Source organism: Rhincodon typus, chromosome 13 (genome assembly GCF_021869965.1).
Source record: "Rhincodon typus isolate 14 chromosome 13, sRhiTyp1.1, whole genome shotgun sequence".
NCBI lineage: Eukaryota > Metazoa > Chordata > Chondrichthyes > Orectolobiformes > Rhincodontidae > Rhincodon > Rhincodon typus.
Window position 1 is genome coordinate 57,451,117 of NC_063344.1, and position 23,940 is coordinate 57,475,056.

Sequence of the window (23,940 nt, forward strand, 5' to 3'; positions counted from 1 at the left end):
GCTTACTTTTTTTGAGAATTTTAATAATTTATTTTGCATTAGTGTTGGCTGTAAGTGCCAAAAGAAATTATGTTTTCTTCCAGGAAAATGTGTATTGTTAAAGTTCAGTGATGTTATTGTTTGTTTGTGGAGGATTTGACAACAATGCTGAAAGTAGCTGAAGAAGTTTTAAATACAAACAACCATTTTTTTAGTGAGTATGTTTATGTGAAGTTTATTGAGTACATAACAGAACAGCTTTTTCAAGAATGTTTATACTCATCTTTTCATGGGCGTGTGAACTTAAAAGATACGATACTGTATTCAAATTACACTTGATACCAGTAAAAATCAGTACAGGTCAGTTGGATTGACTGAATCTTCATCAGTCCTCACTGGAGTTTGTAAGCAACAGTCCCAAATTATTTGTGGACTGTGGAAATGGACAAACAAGTAAGTAATTCAATAAATATCAACAGCTCTATAAAATTGATATGTCTTTCTGATATATAAATATAGCAAATATTTTTGATTTATGGTTAGTTCTGTTATGTATTCTTAATCATTCTGGGATGTCTAACCAGAAATTGGCAGTGTCAGTTTCATTGAGTTTCATGGAGTTTTTCTGTTTGAGATTGAGCAAGTTTTCCCACACTATAGTCCCACACTCACCCATTAATGAGGTACTACACCCCTATGATTACCTGCTCATCTGATGTCAGCCTGATTCTCCCACCACCAAATATGGAAGTACTTGCCAGTGCCAGGACATCCTGGCATCTTTGGTGTTGGTGTCATATTTAAAAGATCGTTGTGCACCCAGTCAAGTGCTGGCAAAACATTTGCCCCAGACATGGCAGAAAAGGGGATTGTAGTGCAGAGGAGTTGAAGACATAGATAAGCAGGTTGCATGGTGACTTGGGGAATTTAAGCCAATGGGGTTGACAGGGAGAGCTACCAAGAAGGGGATATGTTCATTTGACATTGTACCAACAGTAACCCCTGTCTTCCTGCAATTCTCCAGATTGGTAAAACTAGACACAGACAGATGACTGTGGCCCAGTCTCAGGACTGTAAGAGGTCCCTGGCCCTGACCACCCCATCTGTCTGCTGACTGTGTCCAAGCACCTGGATTGATACTGGAGGCTGTCCTTGACTTACTGTGCCAAGACCATTTAACTGAAGGCTATCTCCCTTGACTTGATTGAGGACTAGGCTTTGAGACATGGCCTCACGTTTGATGCACAGCAGTGAGTTTGCTGTTAACATGGCTGGCACATGCTGCAGGGCATGAGATTGACATAGCACGGTGCTGTACAGCAGCATGACCACTCTATTGATTGATAAATGACAGCCATGACGTGCTTTCTGGCTTTGTGTCTGCACTAAATGGCAAAATGAAACAGATGAACTGTGATCCTGTAAGCTCCAGCTGAAGGAAACGAAGCACAAAAAAGTAAGGCAATGCAAGGCAGGGCATAGATGCTGTGAACACTGAAGAAGGCAGAGAGTGAGTGAGCGCTGAGTGAGTGAGCGCTAAGTTAGTGAACGAGCAGCCCTGAGATGCAGCCTGGTCGCTGAGTTTGGTATCTGTTGCTGCTCATAAAGTATCCTTGCTGCAGCAGTCAGGTGTCAGCACACTGTTAAGTGCAGATTGGAAGTACAGAGGTGGACTTGAAATGGATCAGAGATGTGTCATGATGATGTGTCAGTTCCAATGTCTGTGAATGTGGGGTGCATGCAACTGCTGCCCATGGAGAATGCCTTGAGTTTTAAGTGCTGGGTATCTGCGATGGAGGCCCAGAGGCACAAGTGGCAAGCTGGAATTGCAAGGTAACTGCTCTGACTTTCATGTTGGGAATTCTCAGCATTCAACTTTTATTCAGCAGCTGCGAGAATGGAAAAATGTACATCAGTGGGGCGAGGTTAGCTAGTCATTGGGCTGATACTGAGAGATAATCCATACAAATAACCTGTGATCCCTCTAATTCATTTTTCTTCTCAGCCAGATGTGAGTGGCAGCAACTTCCAAATCAGGAAGTCAGTCAATCAAAGTCAGCACGCTGATCAATGTGAGTGACCCCCTTGGGTATGTGGCAGTGCAGTTTAGATGAAACTTTGCAAATAAGTCTCTCGCTGCTCGCAAGCAAGAATCACGACCCACTGTCCAATACTTGGTTAGAAAATGTGACCTTTTGATCTTGATACTAAGAAAGTCCTCATTGGGCATTGCACACTTTTTCCCCAAATTTCTTACCGTGGCCCACATCGTTCTGGGACTGGGAAGATTCCACCCTCTATTTATAAGGAAATTCTTCTGATGTATTTTTTTAATAGGAAGTGTAAGCCCTTAACCTTGTTTCAGCATTCAGATAAGTCTTGGTTGATGTTATCTTAATTTTGTCTACCATACTTGGTTTCATATCTCTTAACACTCTTATCTAATAAAACCTATGAACCTTAGTTCTGAAATTTCCATGAACTGCCTCAGCCACAAAAAGGTGGAAGAAAAAAAACCAGATATCACTAGTCTTTATATAAATAAAGTGCTTTGGGATATCAAATGGTGATGTGTGATGCTCTATTGCTTAATGTAATTCATTTAGTAGTACAGTAAACAGTTGACACCCCAGGATGGAGGCTACCACTAGTCAGATCCTTCCAAACTGAGTATATGTGATAATTGGTATCCTATTGTCTGTTTCCTAACTCCTAACCAATACCCTGCACTTGCCAAACAGATGCCTTCAACTGCATGCATTTGATTTTTGTTAACAGTGTCTAATTTAGAATGTTATTGAATGACATCTGAAAGTCCAGAAAATAACATCCATAAACATTCCCTTGGGAAGCTCAGTTGTCTGGATGATCAGAATAATGAGCTCGATTCCAGTTCTGGCTGAGACAGGTTTAGGACCTGCTCCTTGTCCTGGCCCTGCAAGGAGAAGATGATAATAAACCACTGCTGACAAAAACTGCCCATACTACTCTTCTTGAAGAGTTGCCAGCAGGCAAAGAGCCATGGACCTGACTTTGGGCACAGCACCCTCCCTTATCCACCACATCAAACAATTCAATTTTGTTTAAAAATAGAAAGAATTGTTTCATAGTTAAACATTTGGAAGAGCTTCACGATATCCAATTGGTATTAGGAAAGATGACCATCCAGGATCTTATTTTCAGATTTTCAAGTTTTGAACATTTCTCTTAACTAGGCTGTAAACAGTGTCTGAAAGGGTTTATGATGCTGAGGTTTCCTATAATTTATCTGTTCCATTACACATATAAATTCTTGTTTCTCTTTAGTTCTTCCATTCTCAGTGTACTATCTAACATGAAGAAATTGTCTGCTCCTCAGCTGTGTAAAGTTACAGTAAAATGCCATGCACTTTGGCATGATGTACACAGCCTCTATTTTGTGCCTCACTTGTTGGTCTAGTTGAGATAATTGAAGGTTTGACAGATGCTGTTCCCAAGTTTGTTCCTCACAAGGAGTTAAAAATCAGAGATAAGGCTACTCCAGAATCTTCCCCATATTCCACAGACCCAGGCAGTTATTAGAATTGTCAGCTCAATACTAACATTCATGATCAGATTAGAAGGAGCTACAACAGTGGAGATTCTAATATTGGATTCCATTGACCTGTCTCTGGAGGCCCAGCAATCCTAGACCATTAACAGATGCAAAAAATATATGAAAACCAATTCCAGCTCTAGAACTCCTTTAATGCATTCCAGAGGCGTAACGTTTGGTATTTCTGATAAAATAACCATAATCACACATGCTAGAAGTAATATATATTCACTGTATTAACTCCATCAATAATTTTGACAGCTGCAGTTCCAGTTTAGTACACAGTGTAGCTAATTACTGCACCCGCTTCCTTGGGAACCCACAAACAGACATCAATCTTACAGATATCACCACACTTGTCACTTCCTACCTCTTTAATCAGCATAAATAAAACTTGTGGTCCAAATATGAGAGAGCCTGATGCTCCAAAGCCTTCAGATTGGTGTTTCTGCCTTCACTTGTTTTCTCCAGCTCCATAGATTTGGGGGATATAAAGATGGCCATAGGAATTATTGTCAAACACACAAACTTAACAGAGTTGTCAGTAAGGACTTTCCGTTAAGATTGCTGTTTGTGATTTTCCTTAAATTTGCATTGATATGATTAATTATCAACAGAATCCAACAGCAGTTGTGACATAGCTGCTCTGCTGGATGCAAGCTTCTGATAAGAATCCAACTTTTGTTGCAAGAAAATAAGACGATGAGGCGCTGGATGTGCAATACATCAAGTGTGAGATCGAAAAATATGACAGTTGGAACTACAACATTGAATGCTTGCTTTTGGTCCTGCGATTGATTCACGACAATGTTCCCTTTTAGCTACAACCTGAAAGATCCCAAACAGACTGTGCATTAATCTGATTCTTTAAGTTAGCATGGTTGCAAGAGCTGCACAAAGATATTAAAGGAGCTGTTAACAGAAACAAATCATGCACACTTACGAAAAAAATTTGGACATTGCATTAAATCTCTATAACAGCTGTCAAGCCCGTTCCTGTCACTGTCTGATTATTTTTCACCTTTTCACCACTCTGTACCTCTGCTCTCTAATTTCCTTCTGATTTTGAAAATTTGCCTTCAGTTAAACTGTCCACCCCATTAATTAGTTTAAAGCCCTATCTACAATCCTAATTATGTGATTCAGTCATGGATAGCACATACAGAAAGGAGCTGTGTTGGTTGTCTCCTTTCTTTCTTCTCCTCCTCCTCCTCCTCCTCTTTCGTCTGTGCCTCAAATTCCCACTATGCAACTGATGGTAAGGGTTGCCCCTCATCATGGTGAGGTTGTGCAGTGTGCTGCAGTTCATCATAGAATATTGATACACACCCCGCACATTGCAGGGCTTCTCCTGACTGGTCGAATCAGTGGAATTTTAATTTCAGGATGGCAATTGCCTGTTCTTTTATATTTAGTGTTGCATCTCCTTGTGCAATATTGAAAGGCTAACTGGGAGATGTTGTCAATATTGCCTGATCCAGCCTGGAAGGAGCCCAATGCATGAAAGTTAATGACTATTTATACCTTAATGGGCTCTGGCATTACATGCTGACACTGCTCTGAGGCTGCAGCAGGTGGTGGATTTCAGTGACAGTATCCCGATTGAAGTCAGATGTCCTACATATTGTGATTTATGAAGATTCAGGTTGAAGAATTTCCCCCTGAACAATCTGGATAGATATGACCTCCTATTGTGAGTCCTGCCCCCTTCTGCCTCTTTCCTCTTCCAGCAATGTTCATTCTCCAATACATGCTGTAGTGAAGGGGAATGCCAACTCGTGTAGCTAGGTATTGAAGCAAGTGGTTTGAGAAGGTAAGGATGAAATTCTTCAGCCTCTGCTGTAGCACTCCTAGCAGACTTCAGAAATTTCGATAAACACTAGACACCACCAAATACTCCTCCAATCATGGCAGTAGACAGTGAACTCAACCAGCAAGGAAGCTATAAGTATCATTGATGCTGAACATATGTTGAGCCTTGTGAGGTCAAGACAGGATGTAAGCTGGAACTGTGAGCCCAAAATGACAACACCATGGCAACAAATCAGCATCAACATCTGTACACCTCTGTCAGAGGATCCCGGTGCACATTCGATCACCCTCACTAAATAGCAGGATTGAAAACAGAAGACATAGTCTCAAGGAACCTGGCTCTAAGGTTGCAAATTTTGTAGATATTGAGTCTTTTCAACTTATTCATTTGGAAGTACTTACATCAAAGGAAATAGGCAGAGATTATTTTGGAGGAGAATTGGATAAGAATAAAAAAGATCTGAAATTTATGTTGCTCTCTCCACCACATTTCAGATCAATCTCAAGGTGCTTTATACCCAATAAATACTTGGGGATGTGGAGTGCTCGGCAGATGTGGCTATCATTAGCTGTACAGTAAGATTCAATAAGTGTTAATAATCTGATCTTTTTCAGTGGTGGTCGAAGGAACAATGTTGACCAAGACACTTGATTATCTTCTAGCTATTTTTATAGTATCATGATATCCTCCTTTTCCATATGAATAACCAATGGGACCATGACTTAAAAACTCATCTTTGAATATAGCTGATCTTAACTGAAGTGTTGGATTGTCAACCTAGGTTCTGAGTGAATGGAGAGTGTCAATTTGACATAGTCTTTACCTCAAGAATTGTGTAAATTAAAGGCTAATTTCACAAACTTTAAGCCTTATTTTCATTAAGCGTGAGTTTATTTTTCCTGTAAAATAACTATATGGGTCTTGAAATATCTGAGAAGAAAGCCACTTGAAGGCATGTACAATTGAACTTTTAGGTAAATCGATGAGCAAAATTAAAAGGGATGGGTTGCTTATGAAGAAGGTGAACATGAAATCGTAGATGTTTAACAACATTTTCTTACATATTCAATTGAAATGTGAAAAGAGAAAAGATTTAACTTGTGCCAGTAAAGAATGAGAGCAAAAAAAAATCAAAAATAAGTGTCCTGATCTGCAAAAAGTACATAGCTTATTGAAAGATATCTTCAAAATGTACTCCATTTTCCACACATTTGAATTATGTAGTGATAAATGATTAAAAGAATTAAAAAATATTAAAATTAGCATGTTATTTTCCCTACACCAAAAACACTGTTTAGCCATGATCATAAATACCTCAGATCTGAATATGTATTTTTGACATTGATTACAGTTTTTCGAAGTTTCAGTATTCTTTGCAAACTAAGCACTTTGGAGGAGTAAATACAATAAGAATAAAATTTATTTATGTCTCTGTGCTGCTTGCATCAATCATGCTGTGCAGATGGCCACAGAATTGACCACAAGGTGCGGGATACAAAGTCAAGATAACAAAAAGACCCACTATGAGGTAATTGAATGGTTTCTGCTTACTGTTCCATAGAATTTGTTTTTTTGTTTCTCTGTTGTAGCGATTTCTTAAGTTGATGTATCCATCCAATACTTTCCTTCATTGGATTGCACTGGATTTTCTACAATTGTGTTATTTGGCTTTCTTTCTGGGTTTGTTTGTTAATTTCAATTTAATGTTCTGCAATAAATAAAATTTTAACATTGGTATTTATTCATATTTTCTGACTAGACGAAGTCACTGATGACATTGACAGATGGTTAAAGGTTACTATTTATAAACTTAGTTCATCCTAATCTCTGTAATATTACCTTCCCCTGCCCCATAGTACGGGATATGTGACAGGCCATGGGAGGGTGGGTGGAGGGGTGGAGGATTAAGGAATTGACATTCAATGCTACAACAGGGCTGATGTTCAATAAATAAAGCACAGCTTCTGGCCTTACCATTGGCCTGCCAGAGGTGCCCAATGCAACTCAATTCCACCTGTGGCTTTCAGTAATGAAATCATGGTGGGCTGGAGCCTCCTCAATCAAGATGGGTCTGTGGAGTCAGGAATGTTCTCCACTGTCAATCTCCATCCCGCTGCGGAAAATCAGGGCAGGAGGTTTTTCTTTGAAGTCTAAAGTCTAGTACACCCACCTGTGCCTTGCTAACCATCAGCAGTTGTTATTGCAAAGAAATAATGGCACACAATGCAAGGGTATCAACACATATTGAAGGAAATTGTGGTCATGTGACATTAGAGCAACAACAGGCTTCATTGAACATAACGGAGGATGGTAAGAGAGAACATCTTATCTGACACTGACTAGAATCATGCTCCAGTTCAATGGGATCTGATTTCATGATTTCAAACATAATTAATGAACATCATGAAATCTCCTTGCTCATATGCTCAGTAGCTATCTTTACAGTAAAATGCAATTCTGTTTATTCAACAAAACAACAAACTCAACTTTTGAAGTTGAGTTTTGAAGCACCTGGTCTGCTAACATGTTTATCTTCTGCTATTTTTGTGCTGTTCTGCCAGGCCAGTAATTATACAAAAGAAACAAATAACTTTTTCAGTACCTGACATCATGCTGGCCAATGTTTGAAAACACCTGTTGTGCCAATTCTTTTAATTTTACATCTTCTTTAAACATAAACAGATCAAGCCAACGTTTTTTTTCCCAAAGAAAACCTGTTCTGATGAAATGAGGAGAGGGAAAAGTGTGGGCTCATTCTATCCCCCTTTACCTGATGAGAACAACACTTATGTATAACCCAATTCTGAAGAAGGATCACTGGACCCGAAACATTAACTGTGCTTTCTCTCCGCAAATGCAGCCAGACCTAATGAGTTTTTTCCAGCAATTTCTGTTTTTGTTTCTGATTTCCAGCATCGCAGTTCTTTCAGTATTTTTTACTTACATATAATCTTGAGCCGCAATTATTAATTAATAATAAATAACCTATGGAATTCTCTACCTGAGAGAGCAGCGGAGGCTGAAACTTTGAATGTATTAAAGGCTGAATTAGAAAGATTTTGGATCTACAAGTGAGTCAAGACTAGTGGCCAGGAAAATGCTGTTGAGGATATGATATTTCTGAATGGTATAGTAAGATTGAGAGGCCAAATAGATTTCTCCTGCTCCCATTTCTTATGATATTACATTCCTATGATGTTTACTGCCTACCATTTGGATGACAGGGGATTTTTGGAACAGATGAACTAATTGTTCACATCAGCCTTGGAGAACTTGAGCACCTAAGCTCATTCACATTCATTGCATAATTAGGATAGGAGTGAGAGTGTTAGCCACGATTTGGGCTCAAACCTGAAAACTGAGAGGTGTGAAGCCAATGCCTAACCACATAACCACTCCAGACAATGGTGTTCAGGCAAATGTCTGTACGTTCTCATCATCATGATAAGGTACGTGTTAGCATAATGACAAAGATGTGAGACTTTCACAACTTGCAAAAAGTGCATTGGAAAGTAGAGTACTTTGCTTTCAATGGAAATTAATTTGCATATCCCATTAATTAGTCATGTTCCAGTAAGCAGCTTCAGATCATACTCCCAATGTTTGGAACTCTCTTTAAGAATGTAAACAGTGAAAAGTACTGGGACAATTTAATTCAGTAATACTTTCTTGCCATTTATTTCCACTGGTTGCTGAATCAACTGTCTCTGAAATGCATTAGAACCTAATTGTTGGTTGGATCAAGGGACCAAATATGCCAATAAATGTTTGAAAATACAGACTAGAATTTAGAGAGGAAAGAGAAGTTAGTGTATATGGTAAAATGAGTGATTTAATCATTACTCGGCACAGAAAGTCTTCATTTAAAAAGAATCCCCCTCGTCCTCACGTACCACCCCACCAACCTCCGGATCCAACGCATCATCCTCCGACACTTCCGCCATCTGCAATCCGACCCCACCACCAAAGACATCTTTCCCTCCCCACCCTTATCTGCTTTCCGGAGGGACCACTCTCTCCGTGACTCCCTTGTCCGCTCCACACTCCCCTCCAGCTCCACCACACCCAGCACTTTTCCCTGCAACCGCAGGAAGTGCTACACCTGCCCCCATACCTCCTCCCTCACCCCCATCCCAGGCCCCAAGAAGACTTTCCACATCAAGCAGATGTTCACCTGCACATCGGCCAATGTGGTATACTGCATCCGCTGTACCCGGTGTGGCTTCCTCTACATTGGGGAAACCAAGCAGAGACTCAGGGACCGCTTTGCAGAACACCTACGCTCGGTTCGCAACAAACAACTGCACCTCCCAGTCGCGAACCATTTCAACTCCCCCTCCCATTCCTCAGACGACATGTCCATCCTGGGCCTCCTGCAGTGCCACAACGATGCCACCCGAAGGTTACAGGAACAGCAACTCATATTCCGCTTGGGAACCCTGCAGCCCAATGGTATCAATGTGGATTTACAAGTTTCAAAATCTCCCCTCCCCCCACCACATCCCAAAACCAGTCCAGCCCGTCCCTGCCTCCCTAACCTGTTCTTCCTCCCACCTATCCCCTCCTCCCACCTCAAGCCGCACCTCCATCTCCTACCGACCAACCTCATCCCGGCCCCTTGACCTGTCCGTCCTCCCTGGACTGACCTATCCCCTTCCTAACTCCCTACCTACACTCACCTTTACTGGCTCCATTCCCGCCTCTTCGACCTGTTTGTTTCCTCTCCACCTATCCTCTCCTCTATCCCTCTTCTATCCGCCTCCCACTCTCTCCCTATTTATTTCAAAACCCCCTTCCCCTCCCCCTTTTCTGATGAAGGGTCAAGGCCCGAAACGTCAGCCTCTCTGCTCCTATGATGCTGCTTGGCCTGCTGTGTTCATCCAGCCCTGCACCTTGTTGTCTCGGACTCTCCAGCATCTGCAGTTCCTACTATCTCTGCTTCATTTAATGCTGCCTGTTTAACAATATTTCACTTCAATGCTGTGTAGTTAATGGGGCCTGTAATCTCGTTTAATGTCATGAGATTCATTTTAACGCTGTTTTCTACCTGACCCAGCTTCCACGCATCAATCACAAAGGGGTTCCTCTGTACCTACCACAAAGTGATTACCTACCACCAAGCTCCAAATGGTTCCCTGCATCAATTGCAAATAGCTAAGCTGTACCAGTGGATCCAGTGTGTGCTGCTCTGGAATCTATTGAGGAACACCTCAACCTCAGGTATACGGAGCAAGTGTGATCACTGCAAATTGTGATGCTGTTTATAGTTCTCAATAACAACCATCATGTCTCAGCATTGGTTGTTATTGGTTTTGCAAAGTCCAATCTGTGGATGATGACAGCCCCAGCACTTCAGCAACTCGGTGACTCAACTGTAGCCGGAACAGGAAATAAAAATGTTGGCTTGGAGAAGAAAGGATGTATACAGTTAGAGGATGTGGGCCATGGCATTTGGTGAGCTCTGCATCAAAAGCAATTTGGTTCAATTTTCCCTTGGAGCTCTGGGTTGTGAATGTGTGAGCAGGAGGAAGTTACATTTTTCTTCTGTTATTTTTAAAACATACTTTTTTTATCATTAGCATTGTAAGAATTGAGCAATATTTCATACTACAGGCTACAATGTTTCAATATTGTTCTTTTGCCAAAACAGAAGGTGCTCCAGAACCTATGGGCTATTTTCAATTCAGATATCATGGGTTCCTGAACCATAACATTGAGGACTGCAGCTGAGGCATTGCACTTTAAAATGGACAACAATGGGGCAAAACACAGTGTGCCAAAGACTTCTGGTAAGACTTGGCCTTTACACATCATTCCACACTTGCACCTCCCTTGTGAGTGACAGTGCTGCATCAGTGATGATTCCACATATCTCTACAGGCAGTTGGACACGGATATACGCCGAGGCTTGAAGTGGGATCACCCAAAGATACCATACTAAGGTGTTCAAATGGCAAACAAAATATTTATTTAGCAACACAAAAGATCAAGGAATGCAAAAAAAAATCAAGATCCACGTGTTCTTTACAGTAAGCAGGAGCTGCTTGTCATATAACTAACAGAATGATAAACAATGAAACAAAGGCAGCTTATTCATCCTAGAAGCGGGTTTCAGTTAGCTTATCTCTAGCCTCACAGCTCGATGATGCATTGCTCTATCATGGTCTGATGGACAGCACACCTGGTAAATGGTCTGTTCAAAAGATGGTCATTCTCCATTTTGTTCACATCCAGGATATCCCCCTTTGTTGACAGCAGTCATGAAGGACACAATATGCCACAATAATGCTGGATACCCTTTCTGGGCTATAATGCCAGTCTCTGCAAGAGTAATCCAGACATTGAAGCATCATCTTTCGGAGGCCTCTGGTCAGGTGGAAGTATGAAGTGTCCTGTCTTTGTTCTGTATCAGTCTGAGGGCTTCATAAAGGTGTTAGGAGCCATGTTAGGAGGGGCAGCTATTTGTTTCCCAGCAACCATTCCTAGCCAGCTCAAGGACCTTTGAAGGACATAGGAGCTGAAGAGTTCTCCAGCAAGTGAGAATCATTGCCGATTCCAGGACATCTGGCACTGACCTCCAGCATTTGCAATCAATGGTCACCTATAATTTGAACGTTGATGGAGCGAGTGCCTTTTCTGTAGATGAACTCTGCAGATTGGTGACAGGGTATTCTGAAAGCAACGTGGATGCAGTGGATATCTCCCTGGTGAAGATGATAGAGGATCCCACTGCCCAAGCTGTTTGACTCTCCTCACCATGGGGGAAGGATATGGAGACCTATGCTCTGGATAAAATGGCATGAGCTCCATCCTGGATGTGTTCATATATTGAAGATTAGGAGATACCACACAGCTTTCCAAGTGTCCCTTGAAATGAGCCACTGGCACAAAGCTTCAGGACAGCTGTGACCTTGGTAGCCACCAGGATGGGATTTCCACCCAGTCTTTCTGAGCACAAGAAATGCTGCAGTCAATGGGACAGTTCAGTGATCATGACTCGGGACATCCTTATTGATGCCTGCATTCCATCCCAGTTTCCCACTTGCCTCAAGTCTCCATTTACTACCACTAGTAAGCCTCCTGACCACACCAAACCTCCAGGAGCTACTTGGCAGGACTGCCCCAGACTGGTACCTTGACACTGACCTATCTGTATGTGCCAAATAAGACTGACCATGGCCCAATCACTGGACTGCAATGGCATAGATCCCTAAACTCTGATAGGACCAAGTTCTTGAATGACCGTGGCTAATCCACTGGTCTAGAATCAGATAAGTCCCTAGACTGTATCCCAATTACTGGCTGCAGTACCCCTTCACACCACTAAGGACTGCTAACCTTTGACTTCCATGTTAGAAGCACAGTGTGTTTGCTGTGTAAGCCACTGGCATATACTGTAGGTCATACATTGATACAGCATGGTTCTGCAGAACAACATTCCCATCCCCGATGTGAGTAATTATTTAGCTAAACAGTGCTTCCCATCATCACAAGCTGCCAGCTTCTCCCTCTGTGTTGTAAGCTGTGCAAGCCATAGAGCCTGGCTGCCTGTAACTGGGCCCTAAAGGACGATGTGTGCTAACAAAGCAATGCGGGCTACTCAGAGGCTGACAGCCCATAAGTCAATGTTCAAGTCAGTGAGTGTGTGCTGAGAAACCAACATGAAGCAGACAGAGGCTGGTAGCCTCCAATCAAGCAGGAAAGTGAGTAAGTGCTAAGTGACATTAGTTCAAGCTGCATGAATGGGCCTGTGTGAAAGTGATCTGACAAAGGCAAAGGTGCTGCTGAGCTCCAATGGAATGTGTTGAAGGACTGAAGTGATCTATGAGATGCATTGATAGTGGATGTCATTATGTGGTGAGGCTGGTGACTTTCCAATGTCGACCTGTGTGGACAGAGCACTGAGTGGATTGGTGGCCATGGGGCGTGCAGGGATGTTGTTGTGAAGAAGTAATTCCTATCAGCTGAGATAAGCATTTGGAAAGCTATAGCCACTGGTGCTTGCTCTGATTTATGTTGGAAATTTGCACCGGCTATTCTTGGTCAGTGAGGAAGAGTTGCAAGTAGCATACAAAAAGGTGCAACACAAATGCATAAAAACAAAATAGTTACCAGTGGGATTTTCATTGGCATCAAGAATCTGGCTATTTCATTCTTCCCTTTCTCGCAATTGCTGCTGTTGTATCAGGAAGGGGAAAATTCTCATCAATGTTCCACTTAATGTCGTTTCACTTGAAGTTGCAGTTTTCAAGAGTAGACCTACAACTTCAAGTAGGTATTTATTGGATTTATTTATTAATTATTGAGAAAAAATTGGACAAGCCTGACAATTGGGCAAAGGGATTGCAATCTGCAATTAGCTCATGTCTGTGTGTAACACTGTGGGCATTAATCAAAATTCTTATCACTTCTATAAGCAGCACAACTTCACAAACTTCCAATATATACAGGCTTACCTAATTCTGGCCTGTTAAATGGCCCAGATTTTATAGCTCAGCCATTGGTTGTTATGTCTTCAAGTGCGAAAGCTCTAAGCTCTGCATTTTGTCTCTGTAAACCCTTCTGGCTCCGTATCTCTTTGCTCCCTTCAAATGCTCCTTAAAGCCTATGTCTGTGAACAAGCTTTTGCTTATCTGCTGCAATAGTGGTTTGGTGTCAAAATTTGTTTCATCATGCCCCTAAGAGCCTTAGGACTCTTTTTTTAAAATTACAGATGCTATATAAGTATTGGTTACTGTTGTTAACATAAACATAGAATGCAAGATTTAGGGTGAATGCGGAACTGAGGCTATGGCCAGCAATTCACCTGCAAGTTCTTGATGATCGCTTTGAATAGAACAGACTGGCTAGAGACTGGGGTATGGTCATTTCTGCTACTGAATATATATGTTTAAAGGAAGTGTTAACCAGAGCAGAGACTGGAAATGGCAGTACAGGCACCAACTCACAAAGCATGTTTTTCTCATGTCTACATTAAAATCCTCACCAACATGATATTTGGTGCAACATCATTTTGGTACCAAAACAACAGCAACAGCAAGGAAACTGCAGGAGGCAATTTTTGTTTGGTTTATTTCTATTTAATGTTAAGATATTTTAATAGATCTGATTTTAATTCAGAGTGGATATTGTGTATGCAGGTATAAACCAGCAGCTAACTAGCAGTTGTCTGGATAATGAGACTAGGGTTTATGTCCTGGGGCTCATGAACTCCCCATAAAGGCAGCAGGAATGTCATCACTGCCAGTTCGGGCGAGTCAAAACTTTGGCTGTAAAGGTGTGATTAAGTGGCTGTCAGGGGCTCAGAGATGTGGGCCTCTGCAATGTAAATAATGATTGGGCAGAAATACTGCTGTCAGTGATATGGTAGGGCCATGATGTATTTATGGGACCATGAGAAGCACTACTGATCTTTCTGGCCTAAAAATTATCTGAAAAACAATTGATAAATCCTTACTTACCTGACCTCCTATGTTTGGGATCGTATCTGTTACCATCTTTTGCTGACAGCCCTGAGACTGTGTGGCTGTGTTTTTAAGCTTGTGGTTCAGCATCTCAATGAAGACATCAGGCATGGCTTTGCCTTTTTAACTTAATTCCTCATTCCTCCTTATGACAAGAATCATAACATTTTATATTATCAGGTCTGAACGTGAAACAACTGACCTCACACATCCCAGCCCAGCCAACACTTCCCTGGTTCATATTCCTACCCAAAACTGCGGGGAGAATGAAGGGTCATAAAATAGGCCCTTCAGAGTTTGAAACTTTCAGTGTAGCTGAGAGATTGCATCTGCTTTCACTTAGCCCACGTTACAAATTGCGAGGTATGAAATTGAACTTCCCCTCATTAGCCAACATGGGCTGTGGTTTCTACAGGTAGTGTCTACAACAGAATCTGGGGGAGTTTGTAGAAAACCCCTAATTCAAGAAGGTATCTAGGTTAAGAATAATTTTTACAGCCCAAATTTATTTTACACACAGCTTCTTTCACCAATTGCTTATTTAAATTATGTCCTCAATGATAAAAGTTTTCAGCTAATGTTTATTCCTCTCTAAATTTCTTTTTATTCATTCACAAGATGTGGGCACACCAGCTAAGCCAGCATTTATTGCACATCACTATTTGCCCTGAGAATGTCATGGTGAGCTTCTGAAATTCTTCGGATAGAAGTATATCAGGGGCTGTTAGGAAGGGTATTTGAGGGTTTTGACTCAGTGACACTGAAGGAACGGCAATATATTTCTAATGCAGGATGGTGGTGACTTGGAGGGGAACTTGCCACTGGGATGTTTGCCTGTATCAGGTGCATGTGTCCTTCTAGGTGATAGCCTTGGTGTACTGGCACTGTTGTGAAGGGGATGAATGTTGAAGGTAAATGGGGTGCCAGTCAAGAGGCTTAGGTGGTGGCAAACTGCTTGACTGTTGTTTGAAATTGTAACCATCCAAGTAAATGGAGAAAATTTCATCACATTCCTGACCTGTGCCTTTTAGATGGTGAATGTGCTTTGAGGAGTCAGGAGCGAGTTACTCACCAGAGATTTCCCAAACTCTAACAGCTCTTGTAGCGACAATATTTACAGAGCTAGTCTCACTCAGCTCTGGTCAGAGGTAACCCCCAGGATGTTGCTAAGGTGGATTTAAGTGGCATAATTAAGATAAATTACATGAAAAACCATATTGCCCTGGAATTGACTGTGAGATATTCCTGATCTGCAATTGTAACTTAGACAGCAATAGTGACAAAAAATGTGACCATTTGTAACACCTTTCCTCCCTCTGTCATGCCTTTCCCTTTTAATCTGTAGAATTTTAAATTCAGGCTTATTGTCGCTTTAATGCTATGTCCTAATGATCTCTACTTCATCCTTACAATTTTCACACTTGATAGCATTTATTTGTATTTGTTCCCATGGAAATGGGCAATGCTGGTAAGATTGCATTTATTACCAAACTTCAGCTGCCCTGTGAAGGATGTGATGGGCATTCTTTATGATTTATGTGTGAGTGTGTGCATATGGTACTCAACAAGATGCTCTAGGATATTTGTCTGGTTAAAGAGACCGTGGAGTAGAATTTAGCCCTTCACTCAAGCTTAATCATAATAGAAAAAGAAGTAGCAAGTAGCTATTCTGGTTCCTCCAGCTTGTGGAAAATACTGTTCCCCAAATCAGACTTCTTCATAAATTACAATAGGTATTTTTCATAGCTAATCCAAACAGTATGCAGAACAATTTTGTAAACAGCGAAAACAAAGTTCTAAGAGTGTATGATGGATGAGGAAGAAATGAATACATTGTAAACAAGTATATGACATACTAAGTTAAAAAAATACACAATGTGGCTAGAATTCTTAATTCAGTGATTGTCAAGTATTTTAATAATAAAATATTTTCTATTGGACAGAATCATTGCAGAATTTATTTCCGTATAAAAGTCTTCCACAGCATTCTATACATTTTTAAATGAGCTTTGTTGTCAGGTTTTCCAAGTTATAGGTCAGAGGCTCTTGTATCTAACTTTTATAACCATAGTGGGTTACAACAAATTCAAGCATTACAGTTCTGTTTCTAACTGGCTTGAATTAAGGGGCGGTAAAGTTATGTTCACTTTTGAGGGCATGTTCGTTCCAGAGACTGTTCAGGAAGAGCTTGTTCTCCTTCTGGATGGCTAAAAAACATTCTTGCTTTACAACTTTAAATCAGTGATGGTGACTATGAACTACCAGAGGAGATGGACTCCTGATTATACATTAATGATCTAGATGAAGGAACTGTGGGCATCCTGGCTAAGTTTTCAGATGATACAAAGATAGGCAGAGGGACAGGTAGTATTGAGGCAGTGGGGAGGCTGCAGAAGGATTTGGACAGGTTAGGAGAGTAGGCAAAGAAGTGGCAGATGGAGTACAACGTGTGAAAGTGTGAGGTCATGCACTTTAGAAACAAGAACAAAAGCATGGACTGTTTTCTGAATGGGGAGAAAATTCAGAAGTCTGAAGTGCAAGGAGACTCGGGAGTTCTTGTCCAGGATTCTCTCAAGATAAACTTGTAGGTTGAGTCAGTAGTTAGGAAGGCAAATGCAATGTTGGCATTTATTTTGAGAGGACTTGAATATAAAAGCAGGGATGTACTTCAGGTTTTATAAGGTTCTAGTCAGGCCACGTTTGGAGTATTGTGCGCAGTTTTGGGCCCTATATCTCAGGAAGGATGTACTGGCCCTGGAGCGGGTTCAGAGGAGCTCTGTGAGAATGGTCCCAGGAATGAAAAGCTTAACATTTGAGGAACATTCAAGGACTCTGCGACTATACTCATTGGAGTTTAGACGGATGAGGGGGGATCTAATTGAAACTTACAGAATACTGAATGGCCTGGATAGAGTGGATGTTGGGAAGATGCTTCCATTGGTAGGAGAGACTAGGACTTGAGGGCGCAGCCTTAGAGTAAAGGGAAGACCCTTTAGAACAGAGATAAGGAGAAACTTCTTCAGCCAGAGAGTGGTGAATCTATGGAATTCACTGCCACAGAAGGCTGTGGAGACCAGGTCATTGAGTACATTTAAGACTGAGATAGATAGGTTCTTGATTATCAAGCGGATCAAGGATTATGGGGAGAAAGTGGGAGAATGGGGTTGAGGAACTTATCAGCCATGATTGAATGATGGAGCAGACTTGATGGGCCAAATGGCCTAATTTTTGCTCCTATGTCTTATGGTCTTATGGACTCAGGAAGAGGATAAGCCAACAATGTGGATAGTATGTGTCTGCCCATATTAACACCTATGCATGTTTTCCTCCAAGTGCCATGTATAGATAGCTTAGGTTGACATGGATAAGCAACGTTAGGAATGTTATTAAATAAGACGACTATTTTTAGATAAAATTGGGAGGAAATGTTGATATCTTAGTTGTCAACATTACACTGGGAAGATAACAACACGTTGGTATAAAATAATTCCTAATATCAATTATTTTTCAATAAATCAGGCTTTTTTTTCACAAAAAACCAGTGGGATAAACATTTTATTGAGAATTAGATTGCAGGCTGGAGGGATGCAGGGAACTTAAATAGATAACTAAATAGCTCACAGACAGTTTTGAATGAGAAATCATGGGTGAGTTTGATAGAAGGGAAACTTCTGTAGGAATGAAGTGAAAATGTGACTAAATACTGGGGTAAAGCTAACACTGCTCATTGCAAACAAAAGATATTGGTCTAATGTCCTAATTAACTTTTGCGATGTGATATTCTTTTATTTACAAATTTGGCATCTCGAGGTAAGTTATGAAATGTACAAGAGCACATCACATTTACAAATTTCAGATCGGTGTAAGAATACTGTGGAGTCACTTGGCATTCTCAAATACGTCCTTCTTAAACTGATCTACAGAATTGAGATCACTTCACGTTTATGACTATAAGCCACATGGGGGACAGAATTGGGTCACCATGACTACTGGGTATGAGATTTACCTTAACACTACAGCATTCTATGTTTTTAATCTGCAGTGTCAAACTCTGAGACACGTTATTTGACCCCAATCTATTGCTGAGTTTGTTGTTCTGAGATGTGGTGTCACCCAACAGTTTTTAAGTCGAAAACTCTTAAAATCTTACAACTAAAAAAAAACCTTCAAAAGTAGCACTTAAAATATAATGTATGGGATAAATGACAAAGGAACACAAGCATTTTGCTTACTAACCTTTGTGGACAATATGGGACAAATGGCTTTTAAGATAATATCGTCTGTTGAATTCCCAAGCTTTAATTCTAAGTAAGGTTAGATATATATCTCTTAACCTGAACTAATTTAGTTGATAAGCTGTCAGCCTCAATTTCCTGTTTCCTTTCATCAAACCTGATATGGTTTTACATTAGATGTGATGGAGAAAATATCACAATTTAATAATAACATGGCTTTAAAAGAATAGAATCACAGATGTTTTTCCTGTATGGAAAATTAACTCACATTTTAATAAATATTCGGTCTTATCTTTGCACTAATGTTAAATCATTATTTAAAAATGAAAGAAAAGTAGTATTGATAGATCATCAAATTTTAATTTGGTTAGTTTTCTCTAATCTTATTGAGGTTTATAAAATCATGAGGGGCATGGATAGGGTGAATAGACAAGATCTTTTCCCTGGGGTGGGCAGTCCAATACTAGAGGGTATAGGTTTAACGTGAGAGGGGAATGATTTGAAAGGGACCTAAGGGGCAACTTTTTCACACAGAGGGTGGTGCATATATGGAATGAGCTACCAGAGGAAGTGATGGAGGCTGGTACAATTACAACATTTGAAAGGCATCTGGATGGATATATGAATAGGAAGGGTTTAGAGGGATATGGGCCAAATACTGGCAAATGGGACAAGATTAATTTAGGATATTTGTTCAGTATGTATGAGTTGGACTGAAGAGTCTGTTTCCATGCTGTACAGCTCTAAGACTCTGTGACTCTATATTACTGCAATCAGTTGTGCCAGCTGTTCTAATTAAAAGGATTTACACCCCAACTTTACAAAGTTCCCTTTTCCCCTATAGTTTACCTGATTGAGGAGTTCAATACAAGCTCATCTAAAGTAAGGGGAAATGACCTTGAAATCATGCAGCCAGACTTTTAAAACCTGTTGAGATTTGAATACGTGTATAGCCCAAAGTTCACAAGCAAATATTCTTTATTCCACTGGCACCAGGTCATTCCAAACATGATGGGAAAGGAAGGATAAACAATGATCCAGTAACATTATGTACCCAAAAAGACTTTGAGTAACTTTGCTCTGAGCAAGTCTTCCTGCCTTCCCGTCAGCTCTATCCAACAACACCCTCTTTTTATAGTGAGAGACTATTTGAATGCTCCAATTGCCATCCCTCACCATCACCATTTGCAGCTGGATGCCCCATTACACGTGCAAATAAGAATGTGAACTAGCCAATCATTAAGAAAAATGTAGATTGCTTTTGCCCAATAGATTGAGAGTTGGGTATATTTCCAGATTTAAACTTCCTACGGAGGACGGGAAAACACTAAAAAGTGTGTTGTCACCTGCACCATCTACTTTGGGGATATTGGTGGGTAACATGATCACCTTTATGAACTTCCAGTCTTTGCTCTGCATTGGTGGAAAAGGGCAAATGGGGGAATTTTACATCAATTTTATTTGCTCCCCTTTGCAACGTTTTAGGCTGGAAGCAGCAATTTCAGTGGCTGCTGCTCTGAGCAGCTAGGCCTAACCACATTAATTTAGGGAGAAATTAGACATTGGAGTGGAGCAGGAGCTATGAAGGAAGAGGGTGAGGTTACAGGATTTGTGAGCATGGGTATGTAGGAGGGGGAAATGGCCTGTGAGGCTGTGTACTTGGTGCGGGGACAGTAATTGTGAGGGTAGGGAGTGCAGTAGCTAGAAGTTGTGAGGGTGGACAGTATTAGCAACAGGGATTGTGAGGGTGGAGATTCAGGGTTGGCAGGAGCTGTCTTAAAAACAAAAATAAACATACAGTTTAGATGATGTGAATAATGTTCAGGTGGATTTTATACACAGGCACGCACAATGACACAAAAAGACCTCATGGAGTTTAGTGCAAATCAATCTGAGTCTGTGCCGAAAATTCACAAAAAAACTATTGATGCCAGATTTCTGGCCAAGAGAATGTCCAATATTGTGGTCACCTCCAGTATGAATCTGGATTTGGCCAGACCAGTATCATCATTCACCACTTTGTTACAATAGTTCTCAATCTGGTTTCATATGGATTTCATTTGGGTGCTTTCCTCTGGGAAGCTACCTGTCTGTGCTAAAAGGCAAAGATGCTGTGAGCACCAAAGTAGGCACAAATTGAACGAGTGCTAAGAATAGAAGCTAAGAGCGCTTGGATGCACCCTGTTCTGATGTATGAGATGTTCACCTGTCCCTGTGAACAAAGTGATCTGGCAGCAGTTTTGCAATGTAAGGTGTTAGTGACCTCTAAAATGTAGAACTGAAGAGGTAAGCTGCATTAAAAGTGAGTCTCAAATGTGCCCTGATCATGTGGTGAGGTTTGTTATTTGCCAATGTCAATATCTGTGAATGGTGGGTGCCAGCTGTCATTGCCCATGGGGTATGGCCTACCATGTTGGGCAATGCTGGCCAGTATGGAGATCTGGATGAGAAAGCAGTGAACCTGAGCCAGCAGGTACACGCTCAGATTTGTATGTCAGAAATTGTCACTGTCTAGTTTCTTTCCACTTGTCTGAGAAAGAAACAAACTGTGTGTAAATGGCTTGAGGTTAGGAAATAACGAGGGGTGTATGTATGCAAATAGAACTCTTGCCACTTACTTGTGAGAATCTCATTTTAGCATTAAAACCTTAGATAGAAAATCAGAATTTTCTTTCTGGAAGTTAAGAATCTTGTTGCTCTGATTTTGCTATATTATACCGGCTGATTTGTTATTGATTCAGGGGTTTGGACTAATCCCAACTTTGTATTTTCTTTCATTTTATGGTTCCTCCCATCCACCATTTGTTAGAGGAATACTAGACCATGGTGTGAATTTTAATCTGCAGGGGTTTGTAGGTTGTGCAGTGGGTAAGCGATTTAAAACTTGCTAAATTGACTGTGCATCAGAAAACTGGTTCCAACTAGTTGATGCCCTCATTTCAGTGCAGTGAGTTTGGCTATGCATGAGCAGCCCCTTGGGGAGAGATGGGTTGGCAATTAAAAATATGAATCACTCACCGAAAGTAATTTTGACATCAACGTTAAGTTTGGGCCCACACATTACCTGGGATCTTTGGAACTCAGAAATGAAATTTGGCAAGAAGACATTGATAATTGGGATGGATGAAGCCATGTCAGGGGTAAATGCCAGTCGGTATTCAGTACTGTCGCTTAGGTTTGAAATTTTTGCCCTCTGCTGGAGTGAGTACAAAATCTGCATCACTGGCCAGCCAACACTTTGTTGGCACTATCCCATTCCCTTGGCTGTTTTCCGGTTGTGATATGGGGATCAGAAGGGATTGCAGATTGACAGCTCTCCTGGTAGTGAACTAGAAGGTGGAGTTCTCCAGGAAGGCTTAGAGACTGCCCTGACTGCTCACTGCTGTCCTTCAGAGATTCCAGCTCCACAATGTGGGGTAAAATGAGAAAAGATGGGAAGGTGTTTACATTGGGATGTAAACACTGGCATGAGTTCGTGATGTTAAGAGGCCTCTTTCTGTGCTGTCAATTTTATGTAATTGTTACATATTTCTATCTCATTAACTATTACAATGAGAGTTCATTAAAATATCATCTTATTTGGGCCTTTTTATATATATGACACCTTTCACAACCACAGGATGGCCCTTACATCAAGTGGAATACTTTTTGACGTCGATTTGTTAGAATGATGGAAATGATACAGCACAGAAGGGAACCATTCGATCCATCTTGTTCATGCCAACCCAAAGACACCAAGATGCCCTTTCTAATTGCTTATTCCTGCACATAGCTCAAAGCCCAGTAGCTTACAACACTTAAGGTGCAGATCCAAGTACATTTTAAAACAGTTTGAGGTTTCTGCCTCCACCACCAACTCAGGCAGCGAATTCCAGACGCCCACCACCCTCTGCGTAAAAAATGTTTGACTTCAAGTCCCCTCTAATATAGTGCAAGTTTGCACTGAGCCATGCCTCACAAACAGCAAATGAGATAAATGACAGGTTTTGGTACAGTTTACTGATTGTGGTTGAGAGATAAATATCGATAACACGAAGAACTCACTTACTCATTTTTGAAGCAGTGCTGTGGGATCTTTTATGTCCAACTGAGAAGGCAGATACAGCCTCAGTTTAATTGATCAGAAAGCCCTCCACTAGTGCTACACTCCATCAGTACTGTGCTGCTGAAGTGTTGGCCTAGATTATGTTTTCAAGTCACTTGGGTGGCTCTTGACCTTCTGACTCTGAGAAGAGAATACCAGCCGTGATAAAGAGCTTTAGCTCTGACTCAGGCTGTGGGTTCAAGTTCTAGCCCAAAGACTTGCAGATTAATTTAGACCAATAATTCAGTGCAATAGATATAATGATTCGCTACAAGCCATTGTGTGCCTTCGTCAGAATATTCCTGACCGTCTGCAAGATTTATATTGACTATCCAAACTTGAAAATGAAAAATATTAATTCTTAACATTGTCAATATAATTCTAACATTATTGAAGCATTATTATATATTTCAAAGGACACCTGATTACCATCTAAAATTCTTTGGTCCAAATATTTATGTTCAGAAATGGGGATTCTAACCACCGAAGACAATCTCCACAATCAAACCAAGAATAACATTATCAAAAATGAGCACACACATGTGAGGCCAACTTCAAAATCTGATACATTTTTTCTTCAATGGTAATGCTTTCATTTTTTTAAAATCTTCATTTACTAAAGGAAATTAAGAGGGAACATGCCATGTACATCTGATTTGACTTTAGATTAAAAAAAGGTGAAAATGTATCATCAGTAATAAACAGAAATGCATTGGAATGAATTTTCAGTTTTAATCACAACCAATTAGAGTCTGAATAGAGTACAATAAAAAAAGTTTCATTTTTACTTT